At 42.9% G+C, this 26807-nt stretch overlaps 1 long non-coding RNA gene across 3 annotated transcripts in view; it reads left to right on the forward strand.

Annotated features, from left to right (window-relative positions):
• The window catches only part of LOC137304014 (uncharacterized), a 183538-nt gene extending 158593 nt beyond the window's left edge, over window positions 1–24945 (forward strand). For 2 of the 3 annotated variants that reach the window (XR_010958506.1, XR_010958504.1), the window contains one exon: window positions 15773–16582. This is a non-coding gene — a long non-coding RNA (uncharacterized lncRNA). Of the gene's footprint in view, window positions 1–15772; window positions 16583–23541 lie in introns of those variants that run through there. The other variant, XR_010958505.1, reaches the window with a different exon arrangement.
• Window positions 24946–26807: the final 1862 nt, after the last annotated feature.

A 26807-nucleotide genomic window follows, 5' to 3' on the forward strand; every position in this document is an offset into this window, starting at 1 on the left:
CGAGCAAGTTATTAACACAAGACGCCAATAGACCATAAAGGTCAGCAGCCGACTTAAGCGTTTTGACCTGCCGTGATATTAACTTTTCCTTCACTGCCTGTGTAAAACGTTTCCAGTTTGTCAAAACAGTGACCACCTCTAAAGGAATGAGATATAGTCCTGGGTATGCCGAGCTATTTAAGACTGAGTTTTTCTTCTCGAGCTCTTGCTGCTAAAACTCAAGTATATTTTAAAGTAGAGTCTTTGTCGATGAGTAAGAGACAACACGACCCAGAGTAGCTGTGATCCAAATGCTGAGCTTCGAAATGTGACTTTGGGTGATCCGCCTCATCAGACTGTTGAACGTTAAATTAGTGAGATGGATCATTCCCTTCACCTTCACCCTTCAAAGGGAGGAGACAGCCGACATATTTCATCTGTCTTTTCTCGCACTGTGTTTCAGCAGCATTAATCTTACAAGCTGTTTGTCTAATTCCAGATGTCAAGGCAATTAGGCTGTGGTGTTTTGTAGATTCATAGGACCATAGAAATTGAAGGAGGTCATTTGGCCGATAATGCCTTGTGCTGGTGCTCGCTCCATATTGGAGCCAATTTCTCCAATCCTGTGCACTTGCTTTTTCTCTCTGGTGTTCAATATTTTTCATCTTCAATTATTTATCTAATTGCCTCCTAAAAGCCATTTCTTACATTATCCTCTTGTCAATGTTGTTTGAAGGAGCCAGGAAATAGAGTCCTTGATTTGTAGGTATGAAATTACACTGAGGGATACGAGCATATGAACTTTCCTCTGAAATTCCCTGTCTCTGCTGTTTTTGTAGAAGTGTTATTCCATTTATGTTTGATGGGGATAATCCTTTGTTTGAACAATGGGAAAGAAGAATTTCCGAAGAAAGAGCAAGCATTTGTACGTTACTATCCCGCGGTATAAATTCAGGGCCGAACAATTCAAAAGACCACCTGTGCCTTGTTGGGCATTTACAATAGACAGCCTATACTAAGGCTCTGCTTACTCTCCTGGATAATGACAACTGTGTAATTTTATGGAATGGCAATTGCTGTGCCTGCCGCAAAATCAGTTGTGCATTTCTTTAATTGTTAAATTTTAAACATTACATAGAATGTACAGCACAGAAACAGGCCATTCGGCCCAACTGGTCTATGCCAGTGTTTATGCTTCACACAAGTCTTCTCCATCCTACTTCATCTCACCCTATCAGCATATCCTTCTATTCCTTTCTCCCTCGTGTGTTTATCTAGCTTTCCCTTAAATGCATCTATACTATTCGTCTCAACTACCCCTTGTGGTAGTGAGTTCCACATTCTCACCACTCTCTGGGTTAAGAAATTTTTCCTGAATTCCTTATTGGATTTATTAGTGACTATCTTATGTTTATAGCCCCCTAGTTTTGGACTCCCCCACAAGTGGAAACATCTTCTTTATGTCTACCCTATCGAATCCCTTCAATAATGTTACAGACCTCTATCAGGTTACCTCTCAGTCCTCTCTTTTATAGAGATTTCTTCTCTACGTCATTGGAGCATCTGGTGCAATCATTGGCTCCCCAGCATTATCTTTTTGTGCCATTCTGTTTACAAGTACGCTGCATGGAACCAAGGCGAGTAGATGGAGTTAAGGAACATAAGAAATAGGAAATAGGAGCAGGAGTAGGCCAATCGGCCCATTGAGCCTGCTCCGCCATTCAATAAGATCATGGCTGATCTGATCCTAATCTCAAATCTAATTTCATGTCCAATTTCCTGCCCGCTCCCCGTAACCCCTAATTCCCTTTACTTCTAGGAAACTGTCTATTTCTATTTTAAATTTATTTAATGATGTAGCTTCCACAGCTTCCTGGAGCAGCAAATTCCACAGACCTACTACCCTCTGAGTGAAGAAGTTTCTCCTCATCTCAGTTTTGAAAGAGCAGCCCCTTATTCTAAGATTATGCCCCCTAGTTCTAGTTTCACCCATCCTTGGGAACATCCTTACCGCATCCACCCGATCAAGCCCCTTCACAATCTTATATGTTTCAATAAGATCGCCTCTCATTCTTCTGAACTCCAATGAGTAGAGTCCCAATCTACTCAACCTCTCCTCATATGTCCACCCCCTCATCCCCGGGATTAACCGAGTGAACCTTCTTTGTACTGCCTCGAGAGCAAGTATGTCTTTTCTTAAGTATGGAGACCAAAACTGTATGCAGTATCCCAGGTGCGGTCTCACCAATACCTTATATAACTGCAGCAATACCTCCCTGTTTTTATATTCTATCTCCCGAGCAATAAAAGCCAACATTCTGTTGGCCTTCTTGATCACCTGCTGCACCTGCATACTAACTTTTTGATCTTCTTGCACTAGGACCCCCAGATCCCTTTGTACTGCAGTACTTTCCAGTTTCTCGCCTTTAAGATAATAACTTGCTCTCTGATTTTTCCTGCCAAAGTGCATAACCTCACATTTTCCAATATTGTATTGCATCTGCCAAATCTCCGCCCACTCACCCAGCCTGTCTATATCCCCCTGTAGGTTTTTTATGTCCTCCTCACTCTCCACTTTCCCTCCCATCTTTGTATCATCTGCAAACTTTGATACGTTACACTCGGTCCCCTCCTCCAAATCGTTAATATAGATTGTAAAGAGTTGGGGACCCAGCACCGACCCCTGCGGAACACCACTGGCTACTGGTTGCCAGTCCGAGAATGAACCATTTATCCCAACTCTCTGCTTCCTGTTAGATAACCAATCCTCCACCCATGCCAGAATATTACCCCCAATCCAGTGATTCTTTATCTTGAGCAATAATCTTTTATGTGGCACCTTGTCGAATGCCTTCTGGAAGTCTAAATACACTACGTCCACTGGTTCCCCTTTATCCACCCTGTACGTTATGTCCTCAAAGAACTCAAGCAAATTTGTCAGACATGACTTCCCCTTCATAAAGCCATGCTGACTTTGTCCTATTAAATTATGCTTATCCAAATGTTCCGCTACTGTCTCCTTAATAATAGATTCCAAAATTTTACCCACCACAGATGTTAAGCTAACTGGTCTATAATTTCCAGCCTTCTGCCTACTACCCTTTTTAAATAAGGGTGTTACATTAGCAGTTTTCCAATCTGCCGGGACCTTTGCCGAGTCCAGAGAATTTTGGAAAATTATTACCAAAGCATCCACAATCCCTACTGCCACTTCCCTCAAGACCCTCGGATGTAAGCCATCAGGTCCAGGGGATTTATCCGCCTTGAGTCCCATTATTTTACCAATTCCTTAGTGATTTTAATCGTATTTAGCTCCTCCCCCCCAGAGCCCCCTGTTTGTCCAATGTTGGGATATTCTTAGTGTCCTCTACCGTAAAGACTGAAACAAAATATTTGTTCAGCATTTTTGCCATCTCCATGTTTCCCACCATTAATTTCCCAGTCTCATCCTCTAAGGGACCTACGTTTGCCTTAGCCACCATTTTTCTTTTTATATAACTATAGAAACTCTTGCTATCTGTTTTTATATTTTTTGCTAGTTTATTTTCATAATCTATCTTCCCTTTCTTAATCAATCCTTTAGTTACTTTTTGCTGTCTTTTGAAGACTTCCCAATCTTCTATCCTCCCACTAAGTTTGGCTACCTTATAGGTCCTTGTTTTTAGTCGGATACTGTCCTTAATTTCTTTACTTAGCCACGGATGGCTGTCATTTCTTTTACACCCTTTTTTCCTTAGTGGAATATATTTTTTTGAAAGTTGTAAAATAACTCCTTGAATGAACACCACTGCTCATGTACCGTCTTACCCTTTAATCTATGTTTCCAGTCCACTTTAATCAATTCCGCTCTCATACCATCATAGTCTCCTTTATTCAAGCTCAGTACGCTTGTTTGAGAACCAACCTTCTCACCCTCTAATTGGATATGGAATGTAACCATGTTATGGTCACTCATTCCAAGGGGATCAGCTATGATCTAATTGAATGTTGGAACAGGCTTGAGGGGCTGAATGGCCTACTCCTGTTCCCAAGTTCCTACTATGTACTTCCTGTAAGTGTCACACTTACTGCCCGTCACACTTTGTTGATCACACCTCTATAAAACAGCACGTCCTCTGAATCACCGTGAGCAACCCCACAGGTGATCTGCTAGCGTTGATGGACTGTTCTGGTCAGCGTGTCCAGAGATATTGCAAATACATTGATTAAGATTTCCCCGGTTGGTATTTCCAGTGACTTTACAATATTGTTACTCACAGCGACCCAAGCAATTCTTTCCCAATCTTTTGTACAATGAAAGAGTTGTTATTTCTCAACACTTTCACCTTATCTTCATCGAGGTCATGGTAAGTGGAAGCAATGACTGCACATCGAATGAAAGAAAGTGGTTCATGAAATAAATCTTTGATTTTATTGACCCTTCTCTCCCCAGTTTCACCAACATTTGATGTCCAGGTGTTCAAAACCTTTTCATTAAATCTGTTGACATGTTGGCGGTGAAGGGTGATTGGGCTCTGATGAAGGTTAATAATTCCACCAGCTCAAAAAGAGAATGAAACCTTAATCAAAAACACACTGCTTGGGCATACTCAACAGTTTATACTGCGTGATGCTACTCTTTAAAAGAAATACTACCATTTAAGTCAAACCAGTGTCTGTTAAATCTAAAGATTACAGAGGGACCCAACGTTTGGAGGGAGGGATCCAACGTTTGTAGAGAGGGATCCAACGTTTGTAGGGAGGGACCCACCGTTTGTAGGGAGGGACCCAACGTTTGTAGGGAGGGACCCAACGTTTGTAGGGAGGGATCCAACGTTTGTAGGGAGGGACCCACCGTTTGTAGAGAGGGATCCAACGTTTGTAGGGAGGGACCCACCGTTTGTAGAGAGGGATCCAACGTTTGTAGGGAGGGACCCACCGTTTGTAGGGAGGGACCCACCGTTTGTAGAGAGGGATCCAACGTTTGGAGGGAGGGATCCAACGTTTGTAGAGAGGGATCCAATGTTTGTAGGGAGAGACCCACCGTTTGTAGGGAGGGACCCACCGTTTGTAGGGAGGGACCCACCGTTTGTAGGGAGGGACCCACCGTTTGTAGGGAGGGACCCAACGTTTGTGGAGAGGGACCCAACGTTTGTAGGGAGGGACCCAACGTTTGTAGAGAGGGATCCAACGTTTGTAGGGAGGGACCCAACATTTGTAGGGAGGGATCCAATGTTTGTAGGGAGAGACCCAACGTTTGTAGGGAGGGACCCACCGTTTGTAGGGAGGGACCCAACGTTTGTAGAGAGGGATCCAACGTTTGTAGGGAGGGACCCACCGTTTGTAGGGAGGGACCCAACGTTTGTAGAGAGGGATCCAACGTTTGTAGGGAGGGACCCACCGTTTGTAGGGAGGGACCCACCGTTTGTAGAGAGGGACCCAACGTTTGTAGAGAGGGATCCAACGTTTGTAGGGAGGGATCCAACGTTTGTAGGGAGGGACCCACCGTTTGTAGAGAGGGACCCACCGTTTGTAGAGAGGGATCCAACGTTTGTAGGGAGGGACCCACCGTTTGTAGGGAGGGACCCACCGTTTGTAGAGAGGGACCCAACGTTTGTGGAGAGGGACCCAACGTTTGTGGAGAGGGACCCAACGTTTGTGGAGAGGGACCCAACGTTTGTAGGGAGGGACCCAACGTTTGTAGGGAGGGACCCAACGTTTGTAGAGAGGGACCCAACGTTTGTAGAGAGGGACCCAACGTTTGTAGGGAGGGACCCAACGTTTGTGGAGAGGGACCCAACGTTTGTAGGGAGGGATCCACCGTTTGTAGAGAGGGACCCACCGTTTGTTGGGAGGGACCCAACGTTTGTGGAGAGGGATCCAACGTTTGTGGAGAGGGATCCAACGTTTGTGGAGAGGGACCCAACGTTTGTGGAGAGGGATCCAACGTTTGTAGAGAGGGACCCAACGTTTGTGGAGAGGGATCCAACGTTTGTGGAGAGGGACCCAACGTTTGTAGAGAGGGACCCACCGTTTATTCAGAAGGATTATAAAATCAACGTGAGACCGCAGTGAAACAAATAAGATCCTGATTTCATTACACTTTAGGAAAGAACAGAAAAATATTATTGATGTGAGGATGTCCTGGGAGTGACATAGGATGACCCTCTCCGTTCCAGTAAATCACCTGCTCGAGTCTACGCTACAGTTTTGCTGCTCACTCAGGCTTCCATTTCAATGGTTCCTTCAAGGGTACAGTTGTACTGACACTTAACCTAAGCTGCAAAGTGGAATTTACGAAGCATTACATTATGGGGGTAATTTAAACCGAACCCATCTGGCGGGAAACTGACTGGATTGGATCAGCAGACTGTTTTACACCACGCCCGATTTTACTGTCCATTGACCGCGTGGAGCCCGCCTGGCTTTCGAAAGTACCGAGGGGGGCCTGTGTATTTTCTCGGTACTTTATCAAACTTGAACTGAGTTTTGAAGGTGTAAACAGCCTCACCTCTGTTCCAAAAACGTAATATTCACAGGCTATGAGCAGAGGTCATCTGAGGGCCTACAAACCCCTGTAGGAACAGGTCACTCCAGGCCTTGGAGTTCAATTGGAATCAGGTAATCAGTCAGTCATTACCAGACTGGGACAAAAACCGAAAATGCTGCAAGCACTCAGCAGGTCAGGCAGTATCTGTGGAGAGAGAAACAGAGTTAACCTTTCAGGATGATGACCCTTTGTCAGAACTGGAAGAAGTTAGAGATTTAACAGTTTTTAAGCAAGTACAGAGTCAGGGAAAGAGAGCAGGGGGTTGGGGGTTGGGTGGGGGGGAGAGAAGAGGAGAGGGAAAGAACAAAAATGAAATGATGAAAGGCATGAGAGCGCAAGGCAAAAGGGGGTGATAATGGGACAAGTAAAGAAGCAAAAGATCGATCCAGAGGAGGTGTAAATGGTAACAACAGAACCATTACCAACACCTGCTATCCAAAAAAATGGGAGCAGAGGTTATGATCTGAAGTTATTAAAATCAGTGTTGAGTCTGGAGGGTTGTAAAGTGTCAGACTGGAATCAACTCTTTGCTACGGCCTAAATGCAGCTTATGAATGATGAGAGTTCACACCTAAAACCTTAAATACTTTTTCTCTCTTTTACATTATCCGTATCTCCGGCATTTTTATTTCAATTTTGCAGAATTTGCAGTTTTATTTTTATGATCTCTTTAAGAATGTGCTTGCTGTTGCTTTGACATTTAAACGAGATGCTAACGGTGCAGGACTCTATTGGGAATTAGTGCCCAGTGTCACTGGCCAAATTAGATGCCTTCATTTTAATTAACTATCTACTAATGAATGTTAATTACAAAATAATCGCTCTGATTTTAGTTGAGAGATGAGACTCCACGGAGGCAAAGGTGATTTGCTTGAACTGAATCAGTTTGCATGCGTTAGATTTGTGTCTGACAATGCTGTGAAGATTTTGGACATCTTTCAAAAATCACAGGAATTCAGAGAAGCTGTGATTGCGATCATGATTGCTGTAAAGGAGCTTTCAATCCTGTCCTTGGGCTGTCCAGAATTCCTCGTTGTTTGTTAATGACGCTAGGGACTTTAACATAATATAAGTGGAGTTGGAGTGGGCTGTTCAGCCCGTCGAGCCTGTTCCGCCATCCAATTAGATCATGGATGATGTGTAATCAAGTTGAATTTCAGGTAGCTGATGGCATTAAAGGCCTCGAAAAACGTGGGCCCCAGTTTCAGAGAAGCAAATGCAGGGAGCTGGTCCCGTATATTTGCACTCTGGCCTTCTACTTTAACTAACTAGTGGTCTCCCATTCCAGAGACTTGAGCACAAAATCTGGGCAGACACTCCAGTGCCAGTACTGAGGGAGTGTTGCACTGTCAGAGGTGCCGTCTTTCGGTTGAAATGTTATACCGAGGCCCCGTCTGCCATTGTATCATTTGGTGGTCATTCGACAACGCAGGAATGTACAGGCCAGAATTTAGTTTTCTGGAAGCCTCCAATTCCACCATCCAACCAAGCAAATAGATCAAAGTCATTGGAGCAAACTGATGGCCTCGTCCAGGACTCTGAGAGTTGGGAACAAGTTTTCCTTATGTGTTAAGGAACGTTAAAGGAGATTTGACAGGGTGTTAAGTAATCTCTGTCGCTATTGGACACTGATTGGACACTGTTCATAGAATTGTTCGGCATTATACTAATTTATCTCGTGCCCTGCCACCCTCTATAGCACCCTTCACCCTGGACCAATTTACACAGCAACTCTCCGCCCAATAATTGAATTATAATGTGCCCCTTCTAACAGTCTCTTTTAAATTACATTTCTTTTGCAAAGAAGAAAAAATGGAAGCAAAAATAAACTAAAATGAATATGTTTAAATTATCAACTCGCAGGTGGCTAGGGTTATGCGAGCTCTCTTTGTTTTTTCAAATTAAACATGTAAAATCCTGTAATTACAATAATTAAAATTGATACTTGAAACCGAGAAACACAACTTTATAATGATACCGTTCACTCCCTGTCCTTTCTAACTTAATTGTGTTCTGTCACTGTCGATGGCCTCAATCATCTCACGGTGAGTGGTGGGGACAGAGTGGAATCACAACACAATGGAATGCTTCTGCAATTAATTCCAAATATACACTTTTACTATTTAAAGACACTTTTATGTTACATCAGTAATGCCATGTCCTGATGTGCAGGTTCTTAAACTCCACTCCCCACTGTTTTAACATCGGCACTAATCCAGTTAACATGAGTGAATTGATAGAGAGAAGAATTTCAGCAGAATGTGTTAAGCAGATATCTGTGTACTAATATCGCCCTTTGATATTTCAAGGCCTTTGTCACCAAGAGCTTGTTCAGAAAACTGCAATGATTTTGGACTTTTTTGTTTAAAAAAGTAGGCCGGTTTGGTTATCGTATTATATCAGCCTCTTGCTAAATCTTGTTTTGCTCCAATATATTCTTTAATCTGTAAATAAATCTGAACAAATTTTTAAACCTGTGCAAAGGGTATATTATTTATGCCTTTTAAGGAGACAGGAGAACATGGCGGACATCTCATGTATTATCCAGTCAACAATTTGCTGCAATTACGGTTTAATTATCAAACCTGGGCTGTGCTAACTTGTGAGAATAAAGACCATGAGTTTTGGTTCAGAAGGGATTTTTTAGTCTGCCTGTGGAAGCTGTAGTCTATCTGAGAACATGACAAGTGTTGGAGGAGAGTCTGAATTGTAACAAACCCTTTCGTTTGATACGAGTTAATGCCTCAATTAAAATAGCAGATAAAGGAACTTCACACAAACGTGTTAAGTGTTTGCTTGGTAAGGTTTGCACAGCGTGATTTGAAAGCCTTTGCCCCAGTTTGAAATCTAGAGGGGCCTCAATAGTAACATTTGCTCTTTGAATATTTCTCTTGAGGAGACTGGTTCTAACCCATTTTCTCTGGCAAAATAAATCACTTTTATGTTGCCACTGAATAGCACACAAAAAAAATAACTTTTCAGTAATGAGTCGGCTCACCTCAGGGATTGTGTCTTACCGATGAAGATGATTATTAATAATCAGCATAATAGTCTGAAGGAAGTCTGCAACGAGATTTAGTTCAATTCATGTGTCATGGCAGGGAATACAAGACTGAGATTAATTGAGTTAAACTTTGTATGCAGAGTGTATTACACCTCCGTTTAATTGATCTGCCTCAATTGTTCTGCATGATCGACTGGTTCCAAAAAGGAAGGCAATTTGATTCACGTGCTCTGAACTTCTGGCAGAATCATTTTTTTTTGGATTGTTTTGATTTTTGAGAAGGTTCCTCTGGACCCCAGTGTAATTCCGTGGAGCGAATCAGCACATTTAAAAAAAAATCCATCCTGGATTGTTAATAATCAAAAACACTTCTTCTCATGAGCTAAGATTGTACAAATAACTTATCCTTCCATCATTTTGCTTATTGCTGGGTAGAAACCCACTCAAGGGAAAAATTGAGTTTTAAAAGACAAGGCAATTTAGATTTATTTCACAAAAATCTGGGATTCATTTCAATGCTTCCATCTATTTAAAAATATCTGTCATCTCTCCCGATTGTATTTGTAGATAGCGCACCCTGATTTATTTACTGATGATCTATCTCTTTCTTTATCATTATGGATAGAATAATATATTTGTTACCTTATACTTGTTTAAAATATTTATTTAGTTATTTTCAAAATCTTAAAATGGCAAATCAATTTTCCCTTATTACAGGTAATTTTGTGAGAGGAACTCATGGTTATACCAGGATATTATGTGACAGTCCTATCTCTGACCCGGGTCCGTGTCTGACAAGACTCCATATTGGCAGTGAAGCTTCCCGAAATAACCACTTTGTCCCAAGGTGTTCCATTGAGGCCTGGAGAGAGGGAGCAGGAATTGGAAAACGAATTAGCGAAGCTGACTTGAGCCCAAGATTGAAGAGGTTGATTTTAAGGAGGCTTTTGAAGGTGGAGAGAGATGTAGGAAGAGAATTCCAGGGTGTGCGAATGTTATTGGGGTGGTAACCCTGTAATACAAGTCAGGGTCAACGTGATCTCCTGGACTAGTTTCGATCGCCTAAAGGGTTCGGAGAGGGATCTTCCAGATTTTGTTCCCGAATTGGCCCGAGTTTTTATCTGTTTTTTCGCCTCTCCCAGGAGATTACGTGGCTCCGTGTGGATAGGGAGTGTCTGTATCATGATGCATAGGGCATCACGACTGCTTGGGACAAGCTAAATGGTCCTTTCCTGACCGACATTCTCATATGTTCGTACATGATACTGAAAGCTCGACCGCTGATGGTAGAGCAGAGGGTCGAGGGTGTGGGGGAGGAGGGTGGGAAGGGGATGCACGTTAAACTACAGTCAGAGGAGTGTGAGCTGGAATGTAGGGTTGTAGAAGGTTGTAGAGGTGAGGTGAAGTGAGGACATGGAGGGATGAGTCAATGAGAATGAGGATTTTGAGAACAATGTGCTGGGGTACTGGACGCCGGGGAGGATAGTTGAGTGGGACTTTGTATGGGACAGGATTTGGGCAGTAAATGCGTTGGAGTTTGTGTTGAGGTGAAGGGTCAGAAGGTCATTCCTGGAGTGTGGATGAGGATTTTCCACAATGTAGAGGGTGCGATTGGGATGTTATCACAGAATCCGGGGAATCTGGGATTCGTTAAGTTTAAGAATTTCCAAAAGTTGAGGTTCAGGTGATGTCGTGAGTTAGCACAAAAATCTTTCAAATATAGAGCTCAAAGGCTGTATACTCGATAGACCTCGTTTCCCAGAATTTAATTCGCTTGATTTTGTAAGTATTTCACTTTATTTGGAGGATTAATCTTTGAATAAGCAAAACTTTGCTTGTGTGCATATTGTCTTACCGTCATTGAATGAACTCACCCAAAGTTCGTTAGCTAACAAGTTCTTACTTAACAGAGAGATTGATATAAAATGGCACTTTCTCACAACAGGATCCATTTCTTCAGTCGCTGAAATGAGTGATGTTAGTTTCGGATTGCTGATCGATAGTCGTCACAGCCCAATGAGGGACTGAGCCAGAACATGCCTGGTTTGACAAGATAAATGTCGGCCAATATGGAGAAGTACAAATACAACCCAGTCCCTTCCAAAAACAAGGGAAGAAACAACAACAGAGACAAAGCTTACTTTTACACAACTTGATTTTTAATTTTTTAACATAAGCAACAGATCATAGAGAAAATGTTTCTACTTGTTGGGGAGTCCAAAACTGGGGGCCATAAATATGAGATGATAAATCCAATAGGGAATTCAGGAGAAACTTCTTCACCCAAAGAGTGGTGAGAATGTGGAACTCACTACTGCACGGAGTAGTTGAGGCAAATAGTATCGCTGTATTTAAGGGGAAACTAGATAAGCACATGAGGGAGAAAGGAATGGAAGGATATCCTGATAGGGTGAGATGAAGTTGGGAGGGAGGAGGCTCGAGTGGAGCATAGTCCAGTTGGGCCGAATGGCCTGTTTCTGTGCTGTAGTTTCAATGTAACTCGTTTTAACTGACTCTAATTAAAGATTCTAAAAACAAGGGAAGTCGCAATGGAGACAAAGCTTACTTTTAAGCAACTTCACAAATCTTGATTTTTAATTTTTTAACACAAGCAACAGATCAAATACAGCCTGGGCTGGGATAGTAGATAATAGACTGGCAATGTAGCACCAACATGGCAGCTCCAGATCATTAACAGTAGTTACGGCGAGTGAAAATTACATCGAACCAGGAAAGTTTTAGCCACTTTAGTTAGCTTCTTTGATACATTCATACGACCGTGCGAAGTGGCTTCGATTTGCTCCAATGTTGCAGTTCGAGTACAAATGCAGCATGGACCTCGAGCCAGGTCCTGAGCTGACACCAGAGTCAAGTGGAGCGAGACTCCCAGGAGGAGAGAGTCTTGTTCATTGTTGCTTTGGAATCAATCCAAAGCAAGGTGGCACGGCCTGATTTGCACTGCCTGAGTTTAGTGCTGCGGAAGCTGCTTAGCGCTGATGCTGAACTGACAGAGTGAGCAAATCCTCCTCGTTATATTTGAAGTCATTGCCCGCACCCAAAGTGTGAATTTGATTAATGTTGCATTTTGACCTATTGATATCATCTTGGTTTTTGTCTTTTCGAAGCACATGTTAACTTTATCAAGCCAGCTAAATTGCATCAGATTTCACTAAATTACGTTTTGTCTCCTTGTGATTTGATCAATACACATTGCAAAAGATCCATAGTCTGTCTTCATTACCAGTGATATATTCTCGGTGATGGATCCCAAAGGTCATCATCGCCTTTCATACTGAAGACCAGTCGAAGTGAAACTGAAAAATGATTAACTTGAAAACTCTTGATATTTTAAGCTTTCTCATCTGACTAGATTTTTTTTCTGAAGATTCCAGTTATCAGTGCATGGGCAAACAAAGATAATGTTTCAAAGTCATGGAAATGTTTATATTAAATAACTCGTTGATCTCTCTCCTGTAGTGTTGCAAGTGGTAAACTGGAGAATCCGCCGCTCGATAAGGATGATAGCATTATACTATGTGACCCATAATGTATTTATGGCAGCTGTGTGTAGGACTGTTGTGTCCCTTTAAGGTGACAAGGTCTAATTGCTGAGGTCAGTAAGAGGCTAATTGCTCTCAGGAATCTCTCGGAGGTCAGTTAGAGGTCAGAAGAAACCAATTTAGAATGACTAGATTTCTCGTCTTTTTTTTAATATACTTTTTTTTAAAGTGTTGCACAGAAATTTGGATGTGTGATAAAGTGTGACAACCGAAGTGTGACGGACATATTGCGAAACATTTACGTAGACGAATGGATCTGCCATGGTGTCACCCAAAGCAAGGCAGCTGATAAATAGTTTTCTAAGGACAGGAGTGATTTACCCTGGAGTGCACAATGTATTATTCCGCTGCTGATGTGAGACTGCATCTCAGGAAGCCAACAAAGTACAATTGCTGTTAAGTAAACACTGGGTGAGTTCGATCAGAACTTGATAGTTCTTCAGCCTACAGGTCAGAACCCAGGATGAGAAGCTGAGCTTTCTTTCATTTTTTAAGTGTGATTGCTAAAGTCCATCAGAGATTTGTACACATTCTGATGACTATGTTGGTAACATGTTCTCAACTGCTTCAGGACTTGTGCTCTCCATTCCAAATGATTGGCTTTCTTTAATTATACTTGTTCAAAAGTGGTACACTGAAATTTTCATCTGTGACAGTGCAACACCTGAAGTGTGATGGATGTGAGATAGACACAACATTGTGTGATATTACTACAACAACAAAAACTTGCATTTATATAGTGCCAAAAATCCCAAGGCGCTTCACATGAGCGATTATCAAACAAAAACTGACACCGAGCCAAAGTAGGCGATCTTAGGGCAGGTGACCAAAAGCTTGGTCAAAGAGATAGGTTTTAAGCAGCGTATTAAAGGAGGAGAGAGAGAGGCAAAGAGGATAGGGGAGGGAATTCCAGAGCTGAGGGCCTAGATGGCTGAAGGTACAGCCGCCAATGGTGGGGCGAAGGATACTAATGGACCTCTTGGGACATTGCTCTTGGTAAATCAGATGATATTCTGTTTTTTTTTTAAGGACAGGCATGTTATTACCGTATAAAAAAATATTGGATTACTCTGCCAAGGCGAAGCTGCAAAGTCTAATTATTAAGTAAGCATCGGTTCAAAGGTCACTCAGAGTTTAATTGTTCGGCTCGGATACTCTGAGATTAGAATGTCGTTGTCAATTTCAGCTTGAGGCAGGACCTCGGAAGGACCTAGCATTTTAAAATTGTTTGCTTTTGAAGCTGTAGGATCAATTTTCTGAGTCTGTAGTGGCACGGGAAATGACGGGAGTGGTGCCTGTGAGTTACCGTCCGTTTGGATGGACAATCATTGAAAGCTCATGGGTCAAAACTGAGGATGAAATGCCTGGGTCTCTTTGTCTTTTTAAAGGGTGAGAGCTAAGATTATGTTTCAAGGTATCAGGTACAGACGTTGTGGGGTCGATTTTGAGTGCCTTCGCCTGGCGTTAACGGGGCGGTTATGGCCTTAAAATGGGGTCGGTGACCGTATTGACCTGTTCACACCGGCATTGTGGCGGGCTCCATTTTGAAAGGGGCCGCTTGATTCAGGTGATAGACTCCTTTTAATGTGGAAATCGGGATGCTATGAGGTAAACAGAACCCCAGTTGCCATTTCAGTGAGGAACTGGGCAGAGTCCATGCCGTGCCCACTCCCACAAGCCCCACGGGTGACGGAATCGCAGAGGCCCAACAAAGGTACGTCTTGAAGTCTTGAAGTATTTCCGTGGGCCTCGAAGGAGCAGGAGCAGGGGTTGCACCTCCGGGGCCCACAAAAATAATTTGAGCCACTTCTAACCTAGGACCCCTACCCTTGGTGATCGCGACCCCCCCCGCGACTTACCATTCTGGTGGCAGCTCCGGCTCATTTTCTTTTGCCGAATCTGGCGAGCTGCGTCGGGATCGGCCTCTGTCGTTCCCCGCAGCTCGCCCAGAGAATGTAAATAAGGCCGGAGCCTCCGAATCACAGGGTCCGTTTCACCGGTCGGCCGCCGAAAGGTCAGAAACAGAGCCCCGTGACTCCTCTGTCCAAAAGTACCGCGTGTTGGTGGAGAATTTCTCCACACATGCCAAAAGTCGGGCTTCATTTATCTTATTTTTTGGCATGGATTGGTTCCAATGCAACTGAGTTCCAACAGTCAGCAGCAAGAAATTTGCCGAGGGAAAATCTGCCTGAACTTAAGTGTGACTGGAGGGTGTGACGCCCGAGGTGTGATGGTTTGAAAATGTGCGTTCATGTTGGGTTTTCAGAAGTAGATAAGCAGCTGTAACAGTTTCTGATTCTCTCAATTGCCAAGTGGAAAGAGCGAAGGGTGATGGTATTATTATTCTTTCTTGAAATTACTAATTCCTTTAATGAATCTTGTCATTGTGAAATCATTTGCTAAGGGCTATATCCACTCTTCATGTTTGTGAGAATAACATCTTCCTGGCCCCAGATTTTTTTTTAGTATTTTTTATTTGGTGCTATTAACGTGTGTTGTACATCTGGGCAATAATGTTTAAATTGATAGTTATAAATATAGAATTCCAGTCTGTTTGCTGATTGTAGGACTTTGCTACTAACAAAATGACTACCCACATAATAACAGTAACTGCACAATTTAATTCATACTCATTGCAACTGAAGTGGTTTTTGAGAGATAAGGTGTAATATCTAATCGCAAGTTATTTCTTTTTTTTAGTGCCTTAAATTATGAAGAAATCACACTTTCCACTCACTGGAGGGAAAGGACAGTGACAAGGTGAAAGAAGGGTAAGCAACAAAGTGAGAAGGAAAACAAAAAAAAAATTAATGAGAGAAGTGGGAGCCTATCCTGTGTGGTCATCTTTACCTGGTGCTTGAAATAACCTTACCGTGTCCTTCAGGCAATACCTGCCAGAGTGGTAATGAAAATTGACACCGCCAAGATGACATCGCTCAACCAATCCCACACTTCATCGATTACTTCATCAATCACTCGGTGTGCAATATGGCTGCCTCCTCATCCAAGCTAATCAGAGCTCATCGCCTCACTCTCCGCATACACTGCACAGTCTCCCTTCCCTTAAAGTCGGAACTAACATCCGAATGATTTAGATCAGGTTAGGGTGGTGTTAGTTGACTTTTTGTTTTTGCGACCACGTTTTGTGCTGTGGCTCTGGTGGGCGATCTAATCAGCTGTCTGCTCTCTTGGAGATGGAGGGTGTTTTTCTGGCGACCACAGGTGATCAGTAATCCTGGCCATTGTCTTGTTTTGCCGACTACTGGCTGAGACACAGTTGCAGGCAAGGAAATAATTGTCGCTCTTGTCGACACTCTCACGATACGGGACTGTGATTTTCAGGAAGTGATGCCTGAGGCGGGAGAACAGGAAGTCTTTTTGCTCGCCATTTGCCACCACGGTAGAATGACCTTTGACCCCGTGCCACCATGAAAGCTGCTCCCCCTCCAAGTTACTTTATGAAAGTGAAAAATTGAAAAATAAATATTAATAATCTAAAGAGTACAAATATTGTTGGTCCATTTATAGATTATACAATAATACACAATCATTTTCTTGTTGCAAAATGGAATTTTATCATGTAATAACATGGATCTAAAATAAAAAGGTTGGACTAGAGATTAAAGGATTACTTTTAACTCCAGCATAGTACATAAATAAAATTGATTCCCAACAAAATTAGTTAATGCGATTTCAATTAAGTCCTTTAAAACGGTGTTAGTTATTTTGGGTCAAAATTGCTTTACTTTAATAAATCAAAACTCAGTTACAAAGCAAAAGTAGGTGCAAAATCAACTGCATTTAGTCTTTTTGCAGCTTCAGAGCAAAGAAACGGCAAAATGCTGAAAATCTGAAATGTAACCGAAAGGCCCAATCCGTATCGGAAAAGAGTAATGACAGGTTGATGTTTTAGGTATTGACGACTCAAGATCCCCTCGGCCTTGAAATTAGTTTCTTTGAATATTAAGCCAATTGTTCATTGAGGTATTTAACGGCGCATCTACACTACAAGCTTAGCATCGGTGAGAAGCGATTTCATTATCGTTCCAACACTAAACAGGCAGAGTAGATCCAGAGGTAAAGGCCTGACCTGACTCCAGAATAAAGTAGGTTAAAGTCTCCCTGAAGGTTTGATACCGCACGGAGTGGAAATCCAGTGTAGTGTCAAACCCAGTTTGCAAATTGCTCACTAAACTTACTTGACTTCAGTTGAGTGAACTGAGATTCTCCCTATCCAGCTCTCCAAAGTCCTAGATTTCGGGAGATGGCTCTGTGCTCAGTTGTGTGCATAGCTCTTCCAGAATTAGTGCAGCATCAGTGCAACCTAAACAGGAGACAAAACCATACTTGGGAAGTAAGGGTATTAAGAATATGAGGAAAGGGAGGGAATTGGGATTAAAAGGTAAAGCTGCCAAGACTAAATAGCTGAGCAGGACTGATGGACTGAATGGCCTACTCCTGTTCTCACATTCTCGTAAGTGTGTGAATGCTTACCAGGTTTATGTGAAATTTCTTTGCTCACTATATTTTTATGAAACATTAGTCTGCATTTACTTCTTCCAGATGCTGACAGACTTGATGTATTTCCAGCTCCAGATGTTGACAGACTTGATGTGTTTCCAAGTCTAGATGTTGACTGTTTTGCTGTCTGTTTCCAACTCCAGATGTTGACAAAATTAAGGTGTAGGGTTATTATTATTAATTTAGTTTGTCCCTATGTTTAGGGAAATAAGAAAACAACCACAGAAAATGGCATCAAGGTTACTAAGCACTCTATTCGATTGCCAAACGACAATAAGCAACCGATCTAGACAATTCACACAACTGTGGAATACAGTCCAGGACATAGGTTGACCAGACCGTCTGTTCTGGGGAGAGCTGGGTGTGTCCACCAAAGCGATTCTTCTTTGTCTTCTTCATGTTGCCCCTCCTGCCAATAGCACAGTTCGTTCTCCTTTTTATACAGTTTTGAGACGCGCCTGATTGTTACCCTTTTAAGGCAATATTCTTTGTCTTCCTCTTATGTCTTCCGATTACCATAAAAGGGGATGTAGCATTGTGCCAAAGTCCACCAGCCCCAGAGGCACAAGCAAGACTTCTTTTAAGGGGAATAGCAATTCCGTTCTTACAATAGAAAGGCAGATCTGTGTTCAGCCGAAGACTGGCAAAGCAATTAGCTTCAAATCCGTCAAGTAATTGTCTTCCCTGTTTGTGCACAATTGCTCAATTTAACCTCAACAGAAAAAGTTCAGACTATTTCAAAGCCCTGATTATGGTTAAGAAATGTCAGTTAAACCCCGAGTTGCTGAATAGATAATATTATTTTTCAGGCAATCTCGACTGGTGAAATTGTACTTTGGATTTTCTATCCAAAAGCAGCTGTTTATCAGCACCTTTATAAAACTACTCGAGCGGTGCAGAATAACTTTGTGGTGATTGTATGAGCTGACTGGCCCTAAAACTGACGCCGCCAAGTTTTGCAATCTTCGAATGAATTGCCCGCATCAGTAATATCTTGAGCTGCAATTTACTCACTGTTGCTGCAGACCTATACTTTTGAATAATTTTATGAAGTGAGGTTTCCAGCACAGTCCTCACTGGATAGGAACACGGGTTGCAGAATCGGCCGTACGGTGTTAAGTGATCTGTGTGCAACCTGCTTCCTGCCTGGCATGGTTCACACAATTGACCCGATAAAGTCCCATTTACACTCATACCTGATGTGACTCCATTAGATTCACTCCAAGTCACAGTTCAATGTCTCTTATCAACACTGATGCAAGCATCAGCACTTTGAGGCACGTTGAGTGAGGCAGTGGTGCAGTATGTTCAAGTTTCTTGGATCACTTGGTCGAACTTTCACCTCTGAGTCAAAAAGTGTTGGTTAGCGTCCCGTTCTGAGGACTTGAGAATAAACCTAAGCTGACACTCCGTTGCAGTGTCGAGGGAGCGCTGCATTACTGGTGGTGACATTCTTCAAATCGAGGTCTTTCTGAGGTGGATGTTAAAGATCCCATGGCACTATTTGAAGAAGAGCAGGAAGTTGTTCTGGTCAACATTCGTACCTGAACCAACTCCAGCAAAGCCAGATGAACTTGTCATGGATTGTTTATTGGATCTTGCTGTGCGTTTGTCTACAGTCGTCCACTCCAATTTAAAGCAACGCACCGTATGTGAAGCGTGTTGAGATGTTTCTGAGAGACACAAGGAGCCATCTAAATCCAAGTCTTTCTTTTTTCTTTCATTACTTTGGTGGAATCTTGCATTGCCTAGACGTGTATGGGAAGGTCAAAGGCTAAGTCCAGTGTGAGATCTGGGTTTGCATATATTGCGCCACCTTCAATCCTGAGAAAGGACTTATAGCATCTTTCATGTCCTCAGGATGTCCCAGAGCACATCATAGCTAATTAAGTACTTTTGAACTGTAGTCACTGTTGTAACGTGGGCAAACAAAGCAGTGCTGCAAGGTCCCATAAACAGCAAAGAGATAAATGACCAGATAATCTGTTTTAGTGGTATTGGTTGAGGGATAAATATTGACCAGGACACACATTCATCTGTGATGAGGTCATCAGATTTCCCCCAAGGAACCTCAGGGCTGTTCTCTTCAGTCTGCACCATTCAGGCTTCTACTTTTTACTCAAATGGATTTTTAGTAGGCCAAAGGGGAAGTAATGATATTTTTGAATGGGCAAATTGTTGGAGTTAGAAGCACAATATTGATAGTTCTGATAGAGGGCTGCCAATTCAAGAATGTCATTCCTTAAAGATTGACTGTTCTTTTCGCCCATTTGAGTTGACCTTACGATGACCTGTCTGTACTCCAATGTCTTTAGTTTGTAATGAAACCGAGGGATTAATGATGGTACTTGAACAATATTGAAACATTGCAAGTCGCTGAAAAATGAACAGTTACCGTTACTGTTGCTGATCTAAATGGTGCAGGCGGACACTTTGACCTTTGACACAGTAAACACAAAGATTCAAGATTAATGACCTTAATCAGTGCAAACCATAATTCATTGGCATCCTTGATGCGATCTGGGATAAAAATAAACCATATTTAATCTACAGGTTTAAGGCTTTACTCTCTTTAGTCATTTATCATCGGATGGCATTTTCATGTTGGGCTAACAGGATCAAGTTTGGGCGCACGGTTCGGAGTACAGATATCTCACCTTGGCCTGAAACACATTGTAACTGGGATAACTGACGGCCTGGGAGTATGCTATAGGCCGCGCTTAATATAAAAGCTAAACGGTGCAGAGTGCGTTCAAAGCTGTAATACTTTGCAACACCAAAGGGTTCAGAGAACATAAACTGTAAGTGTAATGCCTGAGTGGTTTACATGATAGTTTTGAACCCGAGAGTGTTAAATGCACACTGAAACAATCTTACTGACAAATGTTGGCAGGGACAAAAGGAATGGCTAGCAGTGAAATGTTTTCTCGATTGGTTCAAACCTCCCAAGTACCAGTCTGAAAAGTGTGACAGAATGTTTTTGTGCGACAGACACATTTAAAGTTTGATTCGCATCATGCACGAGGTTTTCTGTCTATATTAGTGGATTTCTCATGGTCTGATGGTGAGTTGGAGAACATGCCATGTCACAGTAATGGGCTAGATCTTGCTGGAAAAATTATGTTTCTTTCCTCTCTCTTCATTTCTCTTTCCGTACCTGATTTGACTCCAATTCATCCGATTTCCTTCTCCGTCGTTCCTCTGTTTCTTTCTCAATCCTTAAATCTCGTTGGTTAAGGAGATACACTGTTGTTTCCGTTGTTCACCAAGGTCCCATTCCCCTTGCCGTGCCGTTATCAGCTCGGACTTCCAGCAAGTCACGGCGCAAAAGCTTTTTGAGTTGAAGGGTGCAGAAAAATGGCTAACAGGGCACACCATGAGATGCCCCACTCCAACAAAATCCGGTCCAAAATATAAGGATATTTAAGCAATGTAAAGAAGAATATTATTACCAGGGAAAGGGTCTGGGATCAGCAGAGAGAAGCCAAAGGGCATCGGAAAGGCAGTAAAATGTTGAGGATTACTGGGGAGGGGACATTGTACTATACCATATAGTTACAAAACACTTAAATGGAGGCTAAGCCTCCATTTAAGTGTTTTGTAACTATAGTGCACTGGCCTTCAATCCAACAGCTCAAAGTTGAGTTGTTATTCTCCCTCCCCTCACTGGCGTCCAATTCGGGCGGTAGTTACCCTCCATTACCTTGCGTTGCCGGCTGGTGTGGTGGGTGCCGACTCTCTGCCTTCAAGAGGGAGCTGGACCAGTTCCTGACTGGGGCATAGATCGCATCATATAGAAGGCAAGTGTCTTCATAGATATCACTTGGTCCATGAGATCTCATGGGCTGGTTTCCTAGATTGCCTGAGGGATCGGAGAGGAATTTTCCAGATTATTGGCCCTGGGTTTTTTTTGGTTTATTTGCCTTTCCCAGGAGATTACATGCTGTGGTGGGGTAGGAAGCGTTTAGTCACAATGTTCCAGCCATCGTGGTGTGGGGCAGGCTTGATGGACCAGTTGGTCTTTTCCTGCCCGTCAATTTCGTATGCTCTTATGATCAGGTGACCATTTTTCACGCGTGACCTTTGGACGGGGATTGCGGACAAGGTTGTGGTAGGCAGCCCCATCCCAGCCCCACACAGCATCCACGCAAGAACATTGCCACTAGTGGTTAGTGTGCAGCAAACAGGAAACCTGATGGGTTTTCCCTTCACTCGGGGTAATGCAGCCAATTATTGCAGCACTTCTACCAAAGCTGAGATCAATTAACTCAGTATATATCAAGCATCAAACCTGGGATCATCCTGATCTGTATGACTCGCAGATGGAGGCTTTGCCTCTGAGACAATAGAATGGTTTGATTATTAACCCAATCAGTTGTAACGCCTTATCTAGAAGGAAGATATTTCCACAGTTAGACTTGTCGGTGATTTAGGGTAGACGACGACGACAACAACAACAACTCACATTTATATTGCATCTTTAACGTAGTAAAAGCATCCCAAGGCGCTTCACAGCAGCAAAATCAGACAAAATTTGACACCGAGCCACATAAAGAAATATCAGGACAGGTGACCAAAAGGTTGGTGAAAGAGGTAGGTTTTAAGGAGCATCGTAAAGGAGGAGAGAGAGGTGGAGAGGTGGAGAAGATTAGGGAGGGAATTCCAGATCTTTGAACCGAGGCAGCTGAAGGCACGGCCTCCAGTGGTGGAGCGATGAAAATCAGGGATGCGCATAAGTCCAGAATTGGAGGAGTGCAGAGATCTCGGAGGGTTGTGGGGCTGGAGGGAGTTACAGAGACAGGGCGGGGCGAGGCCATGGAGGGATTTGAAAACACGGATGAAAATTTTAAAATCGAGGTGTTGCCGGACCGGGAGCCAATGTAGGTCAGCGAGCACAGGGGGTGATGGGTGAACGGTAACGGGTGTGGGATACACCATCAAAGTGCTTTTCCTTAACCATAAAAGATGGAGAGAAGGCGATTAGTATAAGGACGTTTTAAACAATAGCATTCCGGTGAAACAGCTTGCAGTAAACCTTTATGAATAAGACATTACCTGCTAGTGTAAATAAATTACAGTCAATTTATGTGCACCATTTCACTGAGATTAGGAATGCCAGTCATGTCTACACCATCTGTGCTGCTGCCAGCTCCTGGCCAGCTGGTTGCTTCCTTGTGCAGCTGGAGCAGGTTTAACGCAGGAAATTTGTTTCTTGTACCTGACACCTCCCTCCAAACGATGCACAGGGGGGTGGCCGAGGGGAACGGAAGCAGCGTAACACTTGGAGACAGGCCAGATCGTTTCCTTCCTTCATTTGATTCAACAATAGATTGAGGTTTTTATTTATTTTTTGGCCTCGGCTTGAAGGAGGGATAAACATCAAACCAGAGAGGGATCAGAGTGTCTGTGGCTCTGCGTGAGCCTTATCTCACCCAGCGTTGGGATGGTGTTGAGGCTGTCTGTTCCTCACAGAGTCTTCCGCCTGGACAATAGATTAGAGAGAATAAAGGAAACATAGAGTGTTGGATGTGTGCTGCCCAGGGGCAAATCTCTTACTCGTCAGAAGAGAAATTATACAATCGCTACATTTTCCACATTATGGAGATTTAACATTTCCCTTTGTGCAAAAATTAACACTGACTTCTGAAAATTGAAATGCCAGTTTGTACGTCTAAATTGAGGTGGATTTCTGCTGTTGACCTTGAAATATTAATACAGCGCACTCTCATTTGAATGTAAATGTTGTACTTTGCTTTCTTCCGTGTCTGCCTCATGAACCATGTCTGCAAGGTAACGCCAAGCCTGTTAGACAAATGACTTCTGCCGCTGCCTCTGAGCTTTATCATAAAAGAATTAATGATAAAATACTTTACACCGTGTAATATATCTTAATTTTCAGCCCGTGTTGCTCATTGATCTAATGTCGGCTTTTTTTTATGAATGTTCAGAGACCTGGGACTTGACAACTCTACTAAGGTTCTCGTCGCCATCTATTCATTCGCAGGTTACCGTACCTAAGCGACTAGAACTCAGGTACGCTAATTGGAAGGATATGAGTTGCACTCCAGTGGACTTTCCGTCTGAACGAATCTCCGCCCACAAAAACAGTCCCTCTGGTCAGAATGATACTGGGGCTAAAAGGGTTAAAGAATTAGGACAGATTGTATACACTAGGCTTAAAGGTGTCAGCCGTGGCTCAGTGGGTAGCACTCTCGCCTCTGAGCCAGGAGGTTGTGGGTTCAAGCCCCACTCCAGAGACTTGAGCAGCAAATCTAGGCTGACACTCCCAATGTAATACTGAGGGAGTGCTGTATTGTTGGAGGTGCCGTCTTTCAGGTGAGACATTAAACCGAGGCCCTGTCTGCCCTTTGAAGTGGACGCAAAAAATCCCATGGCAGTATTTCGAAGAAGAGCAGGGGAGGTGTCCTGGGGCCAATATTTATCCCTCAAACAACATCACTAAAACAGATTATCTGGTCATTATCACATTGCTGTTTGTGGGACCTTGGCTGCTGTGTTTCCTACATTACAACAGTACTTAATTGGCTGTAAAGCACTTTGGGATGTCATGAGGCAGTGAAAGGTGCTATATAAATGCAATCCAATCTTTCTTTCTATATTCCCTTGAGTATAGAAGATTAAGGGTTGATCTGATTGAGGCGTTTAAGATGATTAAAGGATTTGATAGGGTAGGTGATGTTGGCCAGGGGCTGCAGAAACTACTGAGTTTATTCCCATCTGCTGACACACAGGCAAAAGCAACTTTTGAACTGAAGTAACCTGAGTTCAGTCGCTGGCCTGAGCTGGCTGGAACCGGTTTGAATTAGCTAAGTTTTGTGAAAGACAAAGGAGATGTGATAAGACACAAGTCCTTATTTCAAAAAGGAGTAATGAGGTAATGCTACCTAAGTCCTTGGGACAGAGCCAATGTGGAGAAGACACAGACTAGACGAGCAAGCCTAAACCAATGGGAGAGAGAGACAGCACAGCTTGAAGAGATAAGATTTGGAATAAGAATGAAGAATCTGGGACGTGGAGCCAGAGCAAAGACTCCGGAGACTAACCATCGCAGAAGTGGAAGAACCTACGTCAGGGACGTAGAGACGACGTCGAGAGAGAGAGAGAGAGAGAGAGAACGGAACGCCTGGCCAGCGTCAGCTCTCTTTTTCGGGTATTATCCTTTATATTCTTTGACCACTCAGGGAGTGTCAGAGAAACCTAATGGGTGTGCGTTTAGATCCTAGTTTGGGTATAAAACTGTATAACCTGGTGCAAACTGCATGTCTATATCTAACCAGATGTATAAGCAATATGTATATGATCTAACGACACAAATAAAGCAAATTGAGAGTTAAGAGAGAATTGACTCTTCTCCCCTTTGTACTAAGCCAATAACTGTAACCAGTGACCTCCGGTCAACAGTAGAGAGAAACTATTTCCTCTGGTGGGGGAGTCCAAAACAAGGGGGCATAACCTTAAAATTAGAGCTAGGCCGTTCAGGGGTGATGTCAGGAAGCACTTCTTCACACAAAGGGTAGTGGAAATCTGGAACTCTTCCTCAAAAAGCTGTTGAGGCTGGGGGTCAATTGAAAAATTTAAAACTGAGATTGATAGACTTTTGTTAGCCAAGGATATTAAAGGTTATGGAACCAAAGAGGGAAAATGGAGCCAAGATACAGATCAGCCATGATCTAATTGATAGGCGGAATAGACTCGAGGATCTGAATGCCCTACTCCTGTTCCTATGTAACCAGGAACATTGATTGAGACTCGAACACTGTACACATCTGGGAAACAGCCAGGTGCTGTAGTGGAGAGACGGGAGAGTAGATATTCTTCCAAGGTGGCATCCAATGGGCCGAAGAGTCTTCATCAACCAAACCCACCTTGTTGTAAATGATGCAACTTTACTGGAATATACAAAACATATTTACATACAAGATTAATATCTGTGAGTTCTGGAGAGCCAGTGATTTAAGTAAATCACTGCCAAGCATTATATTTAGAGAAAGAGAGAGCAAAACTGACTGGGAGAACAGATTGGGTTGTGGTTGATACTAACGTTGAGTTAGATATTTGAGAATAAGTCTGAATGCCTTGGTTGGCAGCCACTAATGCTCAGCTGAAGAAGGGAAATTTGCATTGTTGACCCTGCAATAATGGAGGAAGGTGGATCTCAGAAACTAGATGCCCCAACTATAAAGTTCCAAAGTTCTCGCGATTCAGGAACCGTTACTTTAGATTGGAAAATTGCACATGTCACTCCGTTATTTAAGAAAGGTGAGAGAGGGAAACCAGGGAATTATAGACCAGTTAGCCTAACAGCTGTTGTCAGGAAATTACTAGAGTCTATAATTAAGGAGAGAGTGACTGAACACCTTGAAAATTTTCAGCTGATCAGTGAGAGCCAGCATAGATTTGTGAAGGGCAGGTCATGCCTGACGCACCTGATTGAATTTTTTGAAGAGCTGACTAAAGTAGTGGACAGGGGAATGTCTATGGATTAAAAACAGAAAATGCTGGAGAAGCTCAGCTTCTTGGGGCCTCAACTATTCACTGTATTTATGAACAACTTAGACGACGGGATAGAGAGCCACATATCCAAGTTGGCTGAGCTTCTCCAGCATTTTCTGTTTTTATTTCTGATTTCCAGCATCCGCAGTATTTTGCTTTTGATTGAATGTCTGTGGATGTTGTTTATATGAATTTCTAGAAGGCATTCGATAAAGTCCCTCATAAGAGACCATTAGCTAAATTTGCAGGGCTACAGGGAAAGGGCAGGGGAGTGGGACTAGCTGGATTGGTCTTGCAGAGAGCTGGCACGGGCTCGATGGGCCCTATGGCCTCCTTCTCTGCTGTACCATTCTATGATTCTATAAAGTCGAAGCTAATGGAATTGAGGGCAAATTATTGACCTGGTTAGTAAATTGGCTGAGCGGCAGGAGACAGAGAGTAGGGATAATGGGCAGGTAGGTACTCAAATTGGCAGGATGTGACTAGTTGTGCCCACAGGGATCTGTGTTGGGGCCTCAACTATTCATTGTATTTATTAACAACTTAAATGATGGGATAGAGAGCCACATATCCAAGTTTGCCAATGACAGAAAGATAGGCAGCATTGTAAGCAGTGTAGATGGAAGCATAAAATTACAGAGAGATATTAATAGATTAACTGAATGGGCAAAACTGTAGCAAATGGATTTCAATGTCGGCA

The sequence above is a fragment of the Heptranchias perlo genome, chromosome 36 (assembly GCF_035084215.1).
Source record: "Heptranchias perlo isolate sHepPer1 chromosome 36, sHepPer1.hap1, whole genome shotgun sequence".
Taxonomy (NCBI): domain Eukaryota; kingdom Metazoa; phylum Chordata; class Chondrichthyes; order Hexanchiformes; family Hexanchidae; genus Heptranchias; species Heptranchias perlo.